The following is a 20,488-nucleotide window of genomic DNA, read 5'->3' as shown; positions in this document are numbered from 1 at the left end:
AAAATCTTTCTATCTATCTATCTATCTATCTATCTATCTATCTATCTATCTATCTCAGTAGTTAATACTATCTGATGGATAGCTGAATCGTTGGTAACCAATAGAACTCTTCAGACGCTCTCTGTTCTCTCCGCAAGGAATAGCTTAGTTCTATCAGACCTTTCTCTGCGTATATCGCACTGCTTGTTGGATAATTCAGCACTTTTTGCAAAAAATCTGTCTCTGGAAAAAGGAAACAACCCCCCCCCCCCCCAACATACATTGGATCCACAATGTACGTTACATTTTTAAAAAATAAATAAACTGTTTAGTCCCTGTCACTACTAATAATCATAGCGGGAGACACGGTGCGGACAATGGTCGCCATGTACAATATTCCGGCTTTTTTCGCGCCCATACACTTCGCCTGACTATAGGGTTTACGTGGATTTGTGGAGTAACCATATCTAGTTACATAAACACATCTCTGTTCCTCAGGAGCCGTGTGGTTTACATATGTAGAGTTTTACATTTTTATTATATATATATATAGATATTTTTTTTTATTTAACACTGTGGTTCCCTGCACATTTTTGGTGACTGTTTTTAATTCTGTTTGCAAGCTATTAATACATGCTTTAACCTATAAATATTTTTTTAATCAATTTCCCATGTTTACCCCCCCCCCCATTCCCAGTCTATAATTCAGCCCAGGCTTATTCTACAATTGTCAACTTGAACTTTACAGCATCAGAAATAAAGCATTTGGGGGCTTGATCTTAACCCCTTATGGCCAATGCTAATCTAGCGTTGCCTCCGCGCTCACACCCTGCAGCGCACAACCCAGCCGGCTATTATTTAATCATTTTAGTTAAACTTGTCATCTTGTACTTTTAAAGGTTAATCAAAACACAAGGTGACGTAGGGTCACGCTTAGTTATGTGACCTAGTTCGCTACTAATATGTCTCACCCCCCGGGCATAGTGTAAGCTTGCCCACTCCGAGAAATGGCTTGCTGTCTGTAACCTATTACCCAACGTGCAGCATGACCACTCACAAGGAAAATTCCAGGCTGTAGATGTGCCGATATTTGAAAATCATTAGAGACGCGTAAGGGCAATATGTTCACATTCCAAAAATGTATAAACTTTTATAAATTTACAGTACAAAAAAGTATACTGATAGTGACGAAAAACAAAACGGCGAATGACAAAAAAAAAAGTCAACTGAGTTTGTTCTTTAAAATATTGATAAATGTTAATGTCATGAAAATGTTATCGAAAATCTAATTTTTTAGATTGTATGAAAATATTTTTTTTCTATGGCTTTTCTCTTATGGCTTATATACCTTAGTTGTCATTTATTTGTTTGTTGTTTTTTTAAAAAAAAATGCCATAAATTCTGTGTGAGAGAAAACACATAAAACAACTCAACAACATCAATTTAAAATCAGAAAATTGAGTGCAAGTGTGATGGAAAAAGTTAATATAGATAACAGGCAAATTAAAATATCAGCATTTTTGCCCTAGAATTGGGTCAAAACTAGAAAACGTAGTTGGTTTGAATATTTAGTATACAATAAAAATTATTTATTTCTTTATTTGTACAAATTTTGTTATATCATCCTATTGTCTTTCTGTTCTTTATGTGATAATACATATATACCAGCCAAATGCATTTTATGTTCAATTGATTCATTACTTTTCTTATACAATTTTAGCTTTTCACAACTTTTTAAAAAATCATAACAATAACGTTACCCCTTTAAAAGGGAATGTGTCCCTTAATGTTATAAATTGCCATATAAAAAGTGCCAGCAGCGGCAAATCTGATATTTGCTTGTATCATTGTCGTTCAAATTAATATTTTTATTCTTTATATCATTTTTTTTTTTTTTTTTTTTTTATATTTTTCATTCCTTGTTTAAAATTTTCTTTCTCATTTGTAAGGTTTAAAATCAAGGAAATTGTACGTCTCAATGTATTTCTTATCAGAGATGCTTTATCTCCACCTTGTGACAGAAAAGATTACTGAACGTTCACAATGAGTAGAAAGGACTGGAGGGAAAAAAAACAAAACCAAAGTACCTGATGAAATGGAGACGAGCCGATGGCAGCTGAATGAATTCACCATGAAAAAAGACTTGCATCAATGAAAATATTTGTTAATGTTTTTCTGGAATAATAATAAAATAACGAAACATAAAAAAATAAAAATAAATATATTTTATTAAATTTTTCAGGGGAAAATTGTGATTTTAGATTTGTCATTAGAAGGTGGCGTCTGTTATCACGGCTGGGATGTGTCGTCTGCGTCCAGCTGAGATTTCTGCCTAGATTTCAGATAAGTTACAGCTATAATGTGGAGGTAACAAGATGTCAGGGGCCGCTCATACATTTCTCATGGCTGTAACCTTAGACTGGGTAGTTTAGGATTACCTGAAAGTTTCAGATTTCCAAGGAACTCAGGGAATATATCAGGGATGACTGAATATGAAGGATCCGTCTCAGGATTATGGAAGAAAACATGGGCGTTATTTTCTTGGGGAAAAAAAGAAACCATACAGCAAATGTGCATATAAGAGGCAGATAGATAAATAGAAGATAGACAGATAGATAGATAGATAGATAGATAGATAGATAGATAGATAGATAGATAGATACTCTATATATCTTGAGCAGAACAACAAAAAAACAAAAGGTTGGTGCCAGCAGGTAGTCTTGACCAGGACTTCCAATTAATGCTTCAAAAATCGCCCACAGCACTCCAGTATAATCAAAGCAAAACGTGAATTTATTTCATAGTGAATACAGCACAGCAAAAAGTCATAAGCGACGTTTCAACGACCTCCGTCGTCTTTTTCAAGCGTGACTACACAACAATAGTGGACCTTCTTATACAGGTGAGTAAATTAGTGTTCAACAGGGATTGGTGCAAAGGTGCACATGGTTTAGGTTTGACAAGCAAACATAGTGCATTAAGGTATAAACATACAAAATGTGACACAATTGTACAAGTGATATATACAGTGATTTAAAAGAAAGCTCGAGCCGGACGTCGGATCATTTTAAAAAAAAGGTCCATAATTACAAGGTATATTGATTTATCCAAATAGTTGTAGCGGTTCTGACTCACCACCAGTTGTGTCAGGACTTGAACTTCGGCAGCAGTGCGCATGTGAGCGCCATGATGGTTAACAAGCAGATGACGACTCCCATCGTCTGTAGTGTTACGATACCATGTTGGGAGTAGTAGTCTTCAGTATCGGTACTAAGGGTAGTCTGTGTGGAGTGGCATAACCCCAGGTACACTGACCCGGTACCGCTACTCTCCCACATTGCATCACCCTTTTCCCGAGTGTGCACAGTCACAAAACCTCTTAGGCAGAACAGTATTTTCGGTACTTAGGACAACTGTGGGATAGCATCACCCCGATTCACATTCCGTGATCCGGTACCGCCTTTCCCCAGCGTCCTGTAGCCTCTCCAGGGACCTTCACGAGGACCGTTCAAGAAAGTACTTGACACAGCAACCGCTGTGTGTGAACAGTGACTGTCATTTCCTGCATGTTCTTGAAGAGGAATTAAAAGATAGAGATATAACTTGTGCTGCCTCGGTTCGCCTTGCCATCGGTGGGTGGTGAGTCCGTCCGTTACAATCCAGTATACATATCCACTAGTAATCTATAAAAAGATGACTTTGTAACAATGCTTAATGGGATTGACGAGACCATCAAGTTTACGGTTACTAGTGACCAATGTGTTATGAATTTTCTTGACATACAGGTCATAGTAGAGGACAACAGGTTAGTAGCTAGTCTATACACCAAGCCAACAGATTGTAACAATGCCTTACTCTTTAACAGCTGCCACCCAGGGAAGATGGTGAGATCGCTTCCCAAAAGTCAGATGATTCGTGCAAGGAGGATTGTAGAAAAACCTGATAATCTGGAAAAAACTTTAGAGAACATGAGTAAGCAATTTAGTGACAGAGGCTATCCTAAACGATTACTTGATGACTGTAAAACAAGTGTTAAAAGTATGGATCGGGAAACGTTACTCATTAGCAAAAACAGGGATGATAAACGAACACGCATTCCTTTCATAACAACTTATACACACTTTTCCCCTAAAATAGGACAGATAATTAACAAACATTGGCCAATAATAAAACGGAGTTTCCCCGAGATTCCAGAATTTCAGAATGCCCCTCTACTGTCTTATAGACGTGGATGTAATCTACGGGATAAATTAGTCAAAACAAACATATCTAGAAAGAAAATAGATACACAGACTTACCTTAGAACACAAAAAAATGGGTTGTTTTCCATGTCTGGGATGTGTAAGCTGTAAATATATGGTAAAAGGGTAAAGCTTTATTCATCCCAAAACAAAACGAGAATTTAAAATTAATCACTTCCTTACCTGCAAATCAGACCATGTAATATGTGTCCGTGTAATAAAATTTATGTAGGAGAGACTACTTGGGAATTTAAAACCAGGTTAACACAACACCGATACAGTATTAGAAAACAGAAGATGGATGTGTCAAAGCATTTTACTGAGGCTGGACACAGAGAAAATGACCTAAAGTGCATGATAGTGGACAAAGTAAACATGCCTGTAAGAGGAGGTGACAGACAGCTCCTGTTACGTAAACGAGAACTCCAATGGATATTTAGAACAGAGGCATTGGGTCCGGATGGTCTCAATCTCGAATACAAGACCTCTAAATATATGACGAGGTAATTGGTTATATAAACCTCTAGAATATCTCCAGGTCTACACTGTTTTTTCTGAGGTGTTAAATGACAATTATGGATCTTCAAATTATTAATCTACTGTTTTGTATTTTTTATAGATTACTAGTGGATATGTATACTGGATTGTAACGGACGGACTGACCACCCACCGATGGCAAGGCGAACCGAGGCAGCACAAGTTATATCTCTATCTTTTAATTCCTCTTCAAGAACATGCAGGAAATGACAGTCACTGTTCACACACAGCGGTTGCTGTGTCAAGTACTTTCTTGAACGGTCCTAGGGAAGGGGCCTGGAGAGGCTACAGGACGCTGGGGAAAGGCGGTACCGGATCACGGAATGTGAATCGGGGTGATGCTATCCCACAGTTGTCCCAAGTACCGAAAATACTGTTCTGCCTAAGAGGTTTTGTGACTGTGCACACTCGGGAAAAGGGTGATGCAATGTGGGAGAGTGGCGGTACCGGGTCAGTGTACCTGGGGTTATGCCACTCCACACAGACTACCCTTAGTACCGATACTGAAGACTACTACTCCCAACATGGTATCGTTACACTACAGACGATGGGAGTCGTCATCTGCTTGTTAACCATCATGGCGCTCACATGCGCACTGCTGCCGAAGTTCAAGTCCTGACACAACTGGTGGTGAGTCAGAACCGCTACAACTATTTGGATAAATCAATATACCTTGTAATTATGGACCTTTTTTTTAAAATGATCCGACGTCCGGCTCGAGCTTTCTTTTAAATCACTGTATATATCACTTATACAATTGTGTCACATTTTGTATGTTTATACCTTAATGCACTATGTTTGCTTGTCAAACCTAAACCATGTGCACCTTTGCACCAATCCCTGTTGAACACTAATTTACTCACCTGTATAAGAAGGTCCACTATTGTTGTGTAGTCAGGCTTGAAAAAGACGACGGAGGTCGTTGAAACGTCGCTTATGACTTTTTGCTGTGCTGTATTCACTATGAAATAAATTCAAGGTTTGCTTTGATTATACTGGAGTGCTGTGGGCGATTTTTGAAGCATTAGATAGATAGGTAGATAGATAGATAGATAGATAGATAGATAGATAGGAGATAGATAGATAGATAGATAGATAGATAGATACAGGGCCGTTTTAATACATTGGTGGGCCCAGTGCACAGGCCTCAAGAATGCCCCCTTCCCCCCCCCCCCCCAACCCAGCGTTATCAGAATCGGAGCTCCACACACAGTATAATCCCCTGAAAATGCCCCCACACTGTATTAAGAGCTCCAATACATACGGTAGTTACCTCATAACAATATCACCAATGATACCATTATATAATACCGCCACACCATGACCACTATCACTACACCCCTATAACAGTTACATCCATTTACTCACCAGGGGCGTCTTCTCGGATCAGAGTCTGTCACCTTTTCTTTCACTCCATCCAGCCTAGGCCACCTTGAAGTCTTCCCTGGCTGTGAATCTCCTCTCCAGAATCTGCCAGAGAAACATTTTTGGTTCCAACACATACAGTAGTAAGGTCCCCTGTACCCCTATACAGTAGTTACCCCCCTCTTTCCCCCTATAATGTAGTTACCCCCTCTTTCCCCCTATATAGTAGTTACACCCCTATGTGCTCCCCCACAGCTGTGTGCTGCCCCCAGTAGTATATAGACACCTGTGTGCTGCCCCCAGTACTATAGACCACTAGGTGCTGCTCCCAGTAGTATATATACCCCCTGTGCACCCCCCAGTAGTATATAGACCCCTTGTGTGCTGCCCCCACTACTATAGACCACTAGGTGCTGCCCCTAGTAGTATATAGCCTCCTCTGTGCTCCCCCAGTTATATATACCCCCCGTGCATCCCCCAGTAGTATTTATACCCCCCGTGCAGCCCCCAGTAGTATATATATCCCCTGTGCTCCCACAGTAGTATATACTCCCCTTGTGCACCCACAGTAGTATGTATACCCCCTGTGCTCCCCCAGTAGTATATAGTCCCCCTGTGCATTCCCCAGTAGTATACATACCCCCCTGTGCACCCTCCAGTAGTATATATATCCCCTGTGCTCCCCCCAGTAGTATATAGTCCCCCTGAGCACCCCCCAGTAGTATATAGTCCCCCTGTGCACCCCCCAGTAGTATATATATTCCCTGTGCTCCCCACAGTACGCTTTCCCAGTTATATATAACCCCTGTGCACCCCCCCCATTTATATATATATATACCCTGTGCATCCCCCAGTTATATATATATATATATATATATATATCCCCTGTGCGCCCCCGAGTAGTATATAGCCCCCATGTGCGCTCCCTGTTATATATACCCCCTGGGCACTCCCCCAGTTATATATACCCCCTGTGGGCTCCCCCAGTTATATATATACCCCCTGTGGGCTCCCCCAGTTATATATATCCCCCTGTGCACTCCCCCAGTTATATATACCCCACTATGCACCCCCGAGTAGAATATAGCCCCCCTGTGCACTCCCCAAGTTATATATACCCCTTGTGCACCCTCAGTAGTATATAGCCCCCCTGTGCCCTCCCTGAGTTATATATACCCCCTGTGCGCTCCCCCTGTTATATATACCCCCCTGTGAGCTCCCCCAGTTATATATACCCCGTGCATGCCCCCCCCCCGTGGCACCCCTAGAAATATAGACCCCCGCTGTTTGTTCCTCCCCCCCCCCCCCCGTTATATAGCCCCCTTTTGTGCTCCCCCCTCCCATATAGCAAATTAAAAAAAAAAAAAAACACTTTATACTCACCTGGGTTCGCGCGTTCCTCTTCTCATCACTTCATCCCTGTGGCCAGGGCTTTGCCTGCGGTCACAAGAGGCCGTTCTCCCCTCTCGCGATGTCGGCCCCTTGGCAGGCTGGTGGCCGGAGCCCTGTGCGACCGCAATGGTCGCACAGAGCAAAGGCCGGCCCTGCGCAGGGTGGGCCCCTTTAACCAGTGGGCTTGGTGCACGTGCACCATGTGCCCTCTGGTTAAAGCGGCCCTGGATAGATAGATAGATAGATAGATAGATAGATAGATAGATAGATAGATAGATAGATAGATAATAGATAGATAGATAGATAGATAGATAGATAATGTCCACAATAGAGCGCACTCCCAGTTCCAGTGCTGGAGTGCCAACCAACGGAGATTGGATAAAAATCTCCACTAAATAAATCCAAGAATTTTGCGGCACATCCGTATAGTGAAAAAAAGTTGTGGTATTTATTGGTACATCAAAAAGCAAGTGCAACGTTTCAGTCTCATCTCGAGACCTTTCTCAAGCAAATACAAACAGTAACTCATATCCTTTTATAGTGTGTAGCAAACAGGGGCGGTCTTGGCATTTCTGGGGCCCCAAGCAAAGTTATGTCTGCCCCCCCCCTCCTCGACACACGTTCCAAAACAATAGACCGGTGTGTGTTGCCCCCAGTAGTATATACCCCTTGTGCGCTACCGCCAGTAATATATAGACCCCTGTGTGTTCCCCCAGTTATATATAGCCCCCTGTGTGCTCCCCCAGAAGTATATAGACCTCCTGTGTGCTGCCCCAGTTGTATATAGACCCCCTGTGTGCTGCCCCCAGTTGTATATACCCCCTGTGTGCTCCCCCACTAGTATATAGGCCCCCTGTGTGCTCCCTCAGGGGTATTTAGCCCCCCTGTGTGCTCCCCCACTTGGATATAGACCTCCTGTGTGCTTCCCCACTTGGATATAGACCCCTGTGTGCTCCTCCAGTAGTATATAAACCCCTGTGTGGTTCCCCCAGTAGTATATAGACCTCCTCTGTGCCCCACCAGTATTATATAGACCCCTTGTGTGCTGCCCCAGTAGTATACAGACCCCTGTATGTTCCCCCAGTAGTATATAGACCCCCTGTGTGCCCCACCAGTAGTAGATAGATCCCTGTGTGCTCCCCCAGTAGTATATAGCCCCCTGTGTGCTCCCCCACTTGGATATAGACCTCCTGTGTGCTCTCCAAGTTGTATATAGACCTCATTCTGCTGCCCCAAGTAGTATATAGACCCCCTGTGTGCTGCCCCCAGTAGTATATAGACCCCTCTGTGAAGCCCCACTAGTCTATAGCCCCCCTGTGTGCTCCCCCTGTTATATAGCCCCCCTGTGTGCTCCCCTCATTTATATAGACCCCCGATGTGCGCTCTCCCAGTTAAACAGACCTCTGTGTGCTCCCTCTCCCATATAGTAACAAATACACAGGAAGAGGGAGAAAGGCAGGCACTACGACACTCAATACACTCCAACAGTCCAGCGATCCATATACCACATAGCCGCTCCGGTGGTGCCGATTGTAAGAGACCAGAGTCCACTGAACAGCTGAAGACAAGTAGAAGTACAACGGCAACTCACCAAAATGGAGCGAAAAATCAGATGCTTTATTTCAGGGACAGAGCAGTGTACAAACAAGCGGTGCGTTCCACAGATAAGAGCAACGACGTTTCGCGCTTGCGCGCTTCAACTGGCTCACATCAGAAAAGTACTCACAAAAGTATATTTTTAAATATACTTTTACACATATGAATGTATAACACACTGAGTGTATCATATGTAATCACATCTCATAATTTGTTCAGTATATAGAACCTTATTTATCACTATTTTATGCACCAGATTTGTATCACTCCTTATCACTTCTAATCACCTGTTAATCATGATTTGCTACACACTATAAAAGGATATGAGTTACTGTTTGTATTTGCTTGAGAAAGGTCTCGAGATGAGACTGAAACGTTGCACTTGCTTTTTGATGTACCAATAAATACCACAACTTTTTTTCACTATACGGATGTGCCGCAAAATTCTTGGATTTAGATAGATAGATAGATAGATAGGAGATAGGTAGGAGATAGATAGATAGATAGATAGATAGATAGATAGATAGATAATCCACTCGTATTACCAGCGGCACCACCATTCAGTTTCAGAGTCCGAGTGCCAGCCGGATAGTATCTGACCCACGATACCAATAGCTAAACAATAAACAATGTCCAGCAGCACTTCAAGTGAAAAAATCTTCAGTGGTTTATTCCATAAACGTCATAAAAAACATAGGTTCAGCACAGCAAATTAACAAGGATATGATGCGACGTTTCGGTGGCCTCCGCCACCTTTTTCAAGCATACCCATCCAGTGAACAACTTCCTTTTTATACATGTGTGCAAAATTAACACGCCTACTAATTAGTTCATGCAAATGTTGTGCAGACTCTTTACTAGTGATCCACCCCTAGTGGCTAGGGTACGCCTCCTCTAATCTGGCGTACTACACTTAACATTTAATTCATTATATGCATTCCATATCGTGAAAAAATTCCATTTAAATTGTAAAGTTCAGTGCTCTCCAATAAGTGATAACAACCTGTTAAAAAAAGGCTTGAATATAGGTTGCAGAGTATTTCATGCTCAATTACATAGATTGCTTCAAATACCGCAGCGTCTGAACTCACCACCTCAACTGAATCGGACTTCGGGAATTAGTTACAAGGTGAGAGTCCATGTAATGATATAGCGATCATCACCCTCAGTATCACTTCGGACCATCCAGGGGACATACTCATAAACGTAAATAGTTACACTATCGTTTGGCACAGGTAACATGTTCTGGACGAATAACCCCGGAAATCTTCCCTGCAGCAAACCGCTACTAAGGTTGACATCCATCTGGTTCATGACGTCCACATCTGTTCCGGCCGTATAAGCCTCTCCAGGCTGTTGTATACGATTTGTACAAGAAAAACGCACGTCCCTCCGGTCCATGTGAACACTGCTTTAGAGGCTGTTACACTCATTTTCCCGTCCTAGTGGTGGTGAGTTCATCTGCCAGGGTTAACAAGTGAAAATTCTTATCTGTGAGAAAATAAGAAAGAAAAGATTAATAACAAATACTCAGAAGTTGTTACATATATAGATACTGCTGGAGAAGACATTCAATTTGGGATAATATGGGGAATTGTTCACCTTCTTACATGTTTAGTAGTTTTATATTCTACATTAAGGCCCCAAGGTCCCAGTGCTTCAGTGTCAAAAATCCATTTTAATTCTCTCTTTTTTAATATTAGAATTCTATCACCACCTTTTTCCAATGGTGGAATACGATCCACAATCATACACTTCAGATCCCTTTCATTATGTCCTGCATCAGAGAAATGTTTGGAGACTGGTAAGTCTTGTTTTTTGGATCTTATTGTGTATCGATGTTGGTTCATCCTAGTTTTAAAATCATAACTAGTTTCACCAACATAGATTTTGTTGCACGGGCACCACAATATGTACACTACCCAATCTGAGTTACACGTTAAGTAGTGATTGATGTTGTACTCCAAGCCAGTCTGGGGATGTACAAATTTTGGTCCTTTTACCATGTATTTACAATTAATACAATTCAAGCAAGGGTATGAACCTGTTTTTTTCTTATGTGTCAAAGAAGTTTGTGTTACACTTTTTTTACTAACATCAGTTTTTACTATTCTGTCTCTCAGATTCGGCACTCGTCTATAGGAATTCAACGGGGGTGTCTGGAACTCAGGAACCTGTGGGTAAGTATCCCTGATGATATACCAGTATTTATTGACAATTCTTGTAATTTTGGGAGAAAAATGTGTATAAGTTGTGATGAACGGAATTCTTTGTACCTTTTGCTGTTTAGGTTGTTCTTCTAATAATTTCCTTCTATCTAACTGTGTCACCTCTTCTCTACTTTGTTGTATGACCCTTTTCGGGTAACCCCTGTCTTGAAACTGTTTAGACATTACATTAAGGGATTTCTGTAAATCCTCAGCTTGTTCTGTTATTCTAAATGCCCTAAGCATCTGACTTTTTGGGAGTGAATCCTTCATTTTTGGTGGATGACAACTTTGATATTGTAGAATGTTATTGCAGTCTGTGTCTTTCACATATAGTTTTGTTGTCAGTTTGTCATTTTGTTTGGTCACAGTCACATCTAGATAATGGATAGACGTCATGTCACATGTCATAGTGAATTTGATCGTGTTGTCTATTGTGTTTAGATACTTCATGAATTCCTGCAGTGCACTCATCTCACCGGTCCATATCATAAACACGTCATCGATAAAACGTTTCCAGGTAAGTACTTTTTGAAAGTGTGTTGTATTGTATATGCAGTGTTCTTCTAATTAAGTGACAACAATATTTGCATACGTAGGTGCAGCGTTCGCACCCATAGCCACTCCCCTTGTCTGCATGTACCATTTACCATCAAAAATGAAATAATTATATGACAAAACAATTTCCAATAATTGCATAATAAAATCTTTCTCTTTACTCTTTAAAGACAATTCTTCTGTGGGTTTATCTATTGCTCTTAAACCCATCGTTTGTTCAATAGAAGTATATAGGCTTGTTATATCCATAGTTACCAGTATGGCTGTTTCTGGAACTTTAAGATCTTTTATCTCTCTTAAAAAATGTGTAGTATCTTTTACATATGATTTAGCCTTCATAACTAGTGGTCTAAGGACCTTGTCCAAGAATATTGAGACACGACTGAAAATCGAATCGCGCCCCGATACAATTGGTCGCCCTGGTGGTCTAGTGAGGTGTTTATGTATCTTAGGTAAGAAGTAAAGTTGTGGTGTCTTAGGAAACTTAAGTCTTAAGTTTCCTAAGACACCACAACTTTACTTCTTACCTAAGATACATAAACACCTCACTAGACCACCAGGGCGACCAATTGTATCGGGGCGCGATTCGATTTTCAGTCGTGTCTCAATATTCTTGGACAAGGTCCTTAGACCACTAGTTATGAAGGCTAAATCATATGTAAAAGATACTACACATTTTTTAAGAGAGATAAAAGATCTTAAAGTTCCAGAAACAGCCATACTGGTAACTATGGATATAACAAGCCTATATACTTCTATTGAACAAACGATGGGTTTAAGAGCAATAGATAAACCCACAGAAGAATTGTCTTTAAAGAGTAAAGAGAAAGATTTTATTATGCAATTATTGGAAATTGTTTTGTCATATAATTATTTCATTTTTGATGGTAAATGGTACATGCAGACAAGGGGAGTGGCTATGGGTGCGAACGCTGCACCTACGTATGCAAATATTGTTGTCACTTAATTAGAAGAACACTGCATATACAATACAACACACTTTCAAAAAGTACTTACCTGGAAACGTTTTATCGATGACGTGTTTATGATATGGACCGGTGAGATGAGTGCACTGCAGGAATTCATGAAGTATCTAAACACAATAGACAACACGATCAAATTCACTATGACATGTGACATGACGTCTATCCATTATCTAGATGTGACTGTGACCAAACAAAATGACAAACTGACAACAAAACTATATGTGAAAGACACAGACTGCAATAACATTCTACAATATCAAAGTTGTCATCCACCAAAAATGAAGGATTCACTCCCAAAAAGTCAGATGCTTAGGGCATTTAGAATAACAGAACAAGCTGAGGATTTACAGAAATCCCTTAATGTAATGTCTAAACAGTTTCAAGACAGGGGTTACCCGAAAAGGGTCATACAACAAAGTAGAGAAGAGGTGACACAGTTAGATAGAAGGAAATTATTAGAAGAACAACCTAAACAGCAAAAGGTACAAAGAATTCCGTTCATCACAACTTATACACATTTTTCTCCCAAAATTACAAGAATTGTCAATAAATACTGGTATATCATCAGGGATACTTACCCACAGGTTCCTGAGTTCCAGACACCCCCGTTGAATTCCTATAGACGAGTGCCGAATCTGAGAGACAGAATAGTAAAAACTGATGTTAGTAAAAAAAGTGTAACACAAACTTCTTTGACACATAAGAAAAAAACAGGTTCATACCCTTGCTTGAATTGTATTAATTGTAAATACATGGTAAAAGGACCAAAATTTGTACATCCCCAGACTGGCTTGGAGTACAACATCAATCACTACTTAACGTGTAACTCAGATTGGGTAGTGTACATATTGTGGTGCCCGTGCAACAAAATCTATGTTGGTGAAACTAGTTATGATTTTAAAACTAGGATGAACCAACATCGATACACAATAAGATCCAAAAAACAAGACTTACCAGTCTCCAAACATTTCTCTGATGCAGGACATAATGAAAGGGATCTGAAGTGTATGATTGTGGATCGTATTCCACCATTGGAAAAAGGTGGTGATAGAATTCTAATATTAAAAAAGAGAGAATTAAAATGGATTTTTGACACTGAAGCACTGGGACCTTGGGGCCTTAATGTAGAATATAAAACTACTAAACATGTAAGAAGGTGAACAATTCCCCATATTATCCCAAATTGAATGTCTTCTCCAGCAGTATCTATATATGTAACAACTTCTGAGTATTTGTTATTAATCTTTTCTTTCTTATTTTCTCACAGATAAGAATTTTCACTTGTTAACCCTGGCAGATGAACTCACCACCACTAGGACGGGAAAATGAGTGTAACAGCCTCTAAAGCAGTGTTCACATGGACCGGAGGGACGTGCGTTTTTCTTGTACAAATCGTATACAACAGCCTGGAGAGGCTTATACGGCCGGAACAGATGTGGACGTCATGAACCAGATGGATGTCAACCTTAGTAGCGGTTTGCTGCAGGGAAGATTTCCGGGGTTATTCGTCCAGAACATGTTACCTGTGCCAAACGATAGTGTAACTATTTACGTTTATGAGTATGTCCCCTGGATGGTCCGAAGTGATACTGAGGGTGATGATCGCTATATCATTACATGGACTCTCACCTTGTAACTAATTCCCGAAGTCCGATTCAGTTGAGGTGGTGAGTTCAGACGCTGCGGTATTTGAAGCAATCTATGTAATTGAGCATGAAATACTCTGCAACCTATATTCAAGCCTTTTTTTAACAGGTTGTTATCACTTATTGGAGAGCACTGAACTTTACAATTTAAATGGAATTTTTTCACGATATGGAATGCATATAATGAATTAAATGTTAAGTGTAGTACGCCAGATTAGAGGAGGCGTACCCTAGCCACTAGGGGTGGATCACTAGTAAAGAGTCTGCACAACATTTGCATGAACTAATTAGTAGGCGTGTTAATTTTGCACACATGTATAAAAAGGAAGTTGTTCACTGGATGGGTATGCTTGAAAAAGGTGGCGGAGGCCACCGAAACGTCGCATCATATCCTTGTTAATTTGCTGTGCTGAACCTATGTTTTTTATGACGTTTATGGAATAAACCACTGAAGATTTTTTCACTTGAAGTGCTGCTGGACATTGTTTATTGTTTAGATAGATAGATAGATAGATAGATAGGAGATAGATAGATAGGAGATAGATAGATAGATAGATAGATAGATAGATAGATAGATAGATAGGAGATAGATAGATAGGAGATAGATAGATAGATAGATAGATAGATAGATAGATAGATAGGAGATAGATAGATAGATAGATAGATAGGAGATAGATAGATAGATAGATAGATAGGAGATAGATAGATAGGAGATAGATAGATAGATAGATAGATAGATAAATAGATAGATAGATATGACACTAGCAATGGCCTCTCCTGGGCTGAACAAGCCTACAATTGGGCACATAGGATTCAAATGATCTCTTCTTATAGCACCCTGGGCAGTGGCGTAACTACCAGGGTCGCAGCAGTCGCCGCTGCGACCCGGCCCGCCACAAGGGGGGGCCCGCGGGGCCCGCTGGGCCCCTGAGGCCTACCCTCATCAATCACTCTTGTGACCGCAAGCATTGTGTTGCTTGCGGTCACAAGAGGCTGCCTCCGTCTGCCCCGGATCATGCGCTGCTGCCGGGGGTGTTGCGTCCTATCCCCGGCAGCGCGCGCATCATAGAGTTCACTGCTCCGGCACAGGGAGCGCACATTAGAGACGCTCCCTGTGCTGGAGGTCCCAGCACAGGGAACTCTATGATGCGCGCGCTACCGGGGATAGGACGCGACACCCCCGGCAGCAGCGCATGATCCGGGGCAGACAGAGGCTGAAGAAGAAGAGGATCGCCGGGGGAGCGCGTTGTTAGGTGAGTTGTGTGTGTTTTTTTTATTTATTTTTATTTGTTTTAATAAAGGAAAGAGGGGACTATCTATAGGAGGGAAGAGGCCATTTATAAAGGAGGGGGGAGAGGTGGCCATCTATAAAGGGGGGCAAGAGAGGGGGACCTTCTAGAGGGGGGGTATCTATAAGGGGGGGGAGGGGGACCATCTATAAGGGGGGGAAGAGGGGGACCATCTATAGGGAGGGGGGGGAGGAGACCATCTATAAGGGGGGGAAGAGTGGGACCATCTATAGGGGGGGGAGGGGACCATCTATAAGGGGGGGAAGAGGGGGACTATCTATAAGGGGGGGGGGAGAGGGAACCATCTATAAGGGGGGAAACACGGGGATCATCTATAAGGGGGGGGGGAGGGGGGCCATCTATAAGGGGGGGGGGGAGAGGGGGACCATCTATAAGGGGGGGGGGGGGAGAGGGGACCATCTATATAAGGAGAGGGGAGAGTGGGCCATCTATAAGGGGGGGGGGAAGGGGCCATCTATAGCAGAGGGGGCCATCTATAAGGGGGGGAAGGGGCCATCTATAGGAGAGGGGGCCATCTATAGGAGGGTGGGAGAGGGGGGCAATATATAAGGGGGGGGAAGGGGCCATCTATAAGGGGGGGGCATCTATAAGGGGGGCAACATAGGGGGAGAGGGGGCTTTCTATAAGAGGGGATATACAGAGGGGGCATCTATAAGGAGCCTACATAGTAGGAGGCATATACTATAAGGGGGGATACACAGAGTGGGGACCATCTATAAGGAGGCTACATATAGGGCATACACTATAAGGAGGTCACATAGTGTCAGGGTTACCCACTAAATGAGGCCAATACAAATGTGCAGTTTGTAGAGAGATTACGATGGTGTCAGAGTGAGGAGTCTAATAAGTCTGTCTGGCAGATTCTGTGGATTTGTGGCTCGGAGAAGTTCTCATAATGGCCGAGAGCAGATGGAGAAGAAGATGAAGAGGGAAGAACTCCGATCAGAGAAGACGTCCCCTATGAGTCACCTGATGTAACTGCACTGTAATGTATATGGTGTCTAGAGCCTGTGTGGAGCTGCGTCCACCTCTATATGACTGGATGCGGTGATACGTGTACAGTGGATGTTATTCAGTAGCAGCGGTGGTGTTAGTAGGTGGTGGTGTTAGTAGCAGCGTTGGTGTTAGTCAGTATGTGGTGGTGTTAGTCAGTATATGGTGGTGTTAGTCAGTAGCAGCGGAGGTGTTAGTCAGTATGTGGTGGTGTTAGTCAGTATGTGGTGGTGTTAGTCAGTAGCAGTGGTGGTGTTAGTCAGTATGTGGTGGAATTATTTGTTACTTGCTATCTGGTACTATGTTTTATTGGTCTTAGTATACAGGATTTGGTCAGTAACAATATGGCGGTAATATGTGTGGTGATAATATTTTCTCTTCCTATCTTAAGATCGTTATTCGTAATGTCTGTCTTGGTGTATATATATATATATATATATATATATATATATTATACACATATACCAATAGCATCACTTGGTCGAGGAAGGGGGGGGGCCCAAGTTGACCTCTCGCACCAGGGCCCAGGAGTCATTAGCTACGCCCCTGACCCTGGGGACAAGTTGCTGTTGCACTTTCCATTTTTTTTGTCTGTACTTCTGTGTTGTACTCCCGGTGGTGTTGTTCGGAGGAGCAGCCGGTCACTTGCTAGATGGTGAAGTGTGACACCACTCCGGTGGTGGATGGCCGATATACAGCCGGACCTTAAGGTGTTGTCACGTGGCACCAGTGCCTGGTGGGCACACAGGTGAGGTGGCACGCCTGTTTTTATTTTATAAGGGCGGTTGTACCCTTTTCCCCTGTGGTCAGTGTCCTTCCGGGTTGCTACTGGGTCCCTTGGGGTCACGGTTGGACAGAGTGGTATAGTGACCCTCACAGATGGTAGGACCCGCCACTCACAGAAAGGGGAGAATGTCCCAAGGCTGCAGTGTGTGCTGTGTCGGTGGTGGCGAATAATCACAGAGTCTCGGAGATATAGTTGAGTTGGTTTACTACTTGTAATTGTGCAGCAGGTAATACAGGTTCCACAATATAAGGTTTCTGTGGTTAAAGTCTCTGAAACACACTTGACAAAGTTCCCAATAAAGACTTGACAAGAGAACGACCAGATCTGTAGTACAAGTGCATGCTGTGAGAGTCTCAACCCATGAAGTGCTGTGCTCTGCTGGGATGTGGGAGGATGAGGTAGAATACTAATAAGAATAAGAATAAGAAGAACACCTGTGCCCGTGTATTGACCTTTGACTTCAGTCTTCACACCACCTTATGCCCACTAGACTCGGCTGAACCTTCCTAATGGGTGACACAGGCCCCAGACCTTGTTACCTGGGATGAGCTGTATGCTGAGGGTTCCCTGCTTACACCCGTGCTGCGAGATCATAGTCTACTGCAACTCTGCTCTGTCCGGATCAGTTCCTGGCTCTTTGGCTCTGTTGTGGATACTGTCCTGCTCTGTGACTTCTCCTTGTCCTTGGCATGGGTTAAGGTTGTCTCTGGCTTGTCCTCTCCTAAGAGGAGTTTAACAGTGCATAGTGCTTTGGAGTGTTACTGGTAAGAAAGTTGTGAGAGACGTGCTGTCTTGCGTCCTTCCCATGTGGGGTACTGACTAAGACTGACTTGGGGTACGGGGACCTGGCAGAGCTCCAGGGCCCAGATAGGACAACTGTGGAGAACTATCTGGCCTTCCTCCACAATGTCCAGAACGAAAGACTCCTATGCTCCTTCTCCACCCATGTGACTTACTTCCTCTCTAGCGTGTAAGACACTCTGTGAGTGGGTGAAAGAGTGCAACAGAAGAAGAAAGGAGGGAGATGACAGGAAAGAAGAACTCCTACTGATCTACAGATTCTGGTGACACATAGAAAACAATAACCCCCTTGCAATTCTTCAGCTGTGCAGCCTCCACACACATACACACAATACAGCGACATTCAGTGGCGAACTTCAGTACTATATTATCATTATCATTATCACAATAATGACATAATAAATACAGACTTTTTTGAAGGGTGTAATGCAACTGCAACACCCCTAGTAGGACACCACACTTAAGCCACATGCAGCGGCATGTTGAATGTGGCTACCTCCTGTTGGCTTGCACTCCACCCATGTCGAAAGGGTGCTATAAAACGAGATCATTTGGATCCTATCTGCTCAGTTGTAGGCTTGTTCAGCCCAGGAGAGGCAATTGCTACTGTGAGAATGCTAGAGTAGGACCATGTCTCTGACGACGCCTTAACGTGGTAATACAAATGTGAACAGTGCTCAATGGTGTGATGTCTGCGACAAATAGAGCAATAACAAGAGAGTAAAATGGAGACTCTCACCTGATGTGGTTGTGCAAATGCACGGCACAACACTCAGTAGTAGTATGTATGTGAAGCGCAGCCACTCCCAGGAACCAAACAGGTTACTAAAAGTCAATAATTCCTCCACTCCAAGCCTTGGGTAATATCGGGCGTAGGTCCAAGAGAGGCAATAAAAATATGTATAAAATGAAGATATTTATTTTAAAAAACACAATGCGTTTCGAAGACGTGCCGACTTCTTTCTCAAGTGAGACACTTGAGATTTCGTTGCTGGCCCCCATGCGATAGACTCCATTCTGTGGTCAGACAGATTCCCCGTAGTGTGAACATACCCCAAGGCTGAAGACCCAGCTCCACCCCTATAAGTACTTCACTTGTGTTCTTTAGGAACCATTTTAAGGGAGACCCAAGATGTGGTGCGTATTGTCTGCCAAAGTCAGTCTTTTTCAATGATAAAGGGAAATGAATCTAACCTGCTGATATGTTCCTTTTGTCTCCTGTAAAGTTAGTAGTTAGATCTGCCCCCTCCTTCCTCCCAGGCACCGATCCGGGGCCGGGGGCGGATTGTTGCTCTGGAGGTGGCAGCCCCCAGTGCTCCAAACCACCAGATTAGCATAAGGATCTAACTACTAACTACACGGGAATGGCGCAGAGGATGAAGGTAACAGACACACCTTCATACTCAGAGTTCCGTGCACAAAAGGGACATATGAGCAGGTTAGATTGGGTTAGGTTTCCCTTTAAACCCTTTAAGATATGCAGACCACACCCTCATCATGAGCCAATGAGCTTACTATGTTCACACATTAAATTACAGTATAATTAGCATTAATTAGAGCTGTTTTACTGCAAATTGCGCAAGTCACAGTAAAGCAATGCTCTTTTTGCTGCGATTTTGACAGAATCTCGGCAAAAATATTGCTATCTTACCACGATTGCGCAACATGCTGCAAAACAGTTCTAAATAATGCTAATTAAATGCTATGTATGAACATAGCCTAACAACGCCATCAAATTGACAGTGCCTATTAACAGTGCCATCAGGTATCCCATTAACAGTATCATCATAGTGATCCCATTAACAGCCCTATAATGGCGATCCTGCCATGTGGGGCTAGGCACGGAGGAATGGTGGTATTCCCTGCCAGGTCAGCTCTTATGGTGGCTGATTCTAGCTTTTCTGCCGTCTGAGGTGAGAACTGACCTAATGCCCCCCCCCCCCCCCCCCCCCCACACACACACACACACACACTGAAGATCATAAGTAAGTGGACCGGATCCTCTCCAAACATTGCGGGCCTGCTGCAGATCTACTGTACGGTATTTCTGCACCAAAACAAACACATTTGAAATTTAACGCATGTACAAC

General features: G+C 42.6%; 1 protein-coding gene across 1 annotated transcript in view; it reads left to right on the top strand.

The window, feature by feature from the left end:
• The first annotated feature begins 5,187 nt into the window (after nt 1-5,187).
• Nucleotides 5,188-20,488, top strand: part of ASB6 (ankyrin repeat and SOCS box containing 6) — a 28,120-nt gene continuing 12,819 nt past the window's right edge. Inside the window, exon 1 of the mRNA XM_069985921.1 lies at nt 5,188-5,387. The gene's annotated coding sequence lies outside the window, so the exon portion shown is untranslated. The remainder of the gene's footprint in view (nt 5,388-20,488) is intronic.

Source organism: Dendropsophus ebraccatus, chromosome 10 (genome assembly GCF_027789765.1).
Source record: "Dendropsophus ebraccatus isolate aDenEbr1 chromosome 10, aDenEbr1.pat, whole genome shotgun sequence".
NCBI classification, from domain to species: domain Eukaryota; kingdom Metazoa; phylum Chordata; class Amphibia; order Anura; family Hylidae; genus Dendropsophus; species Dendropsophus ebraccatus.
Note: the sequence above shows the minus strand (reverse complement) of the source record. Positions and strands in the feature narration are given on the sequence as shown.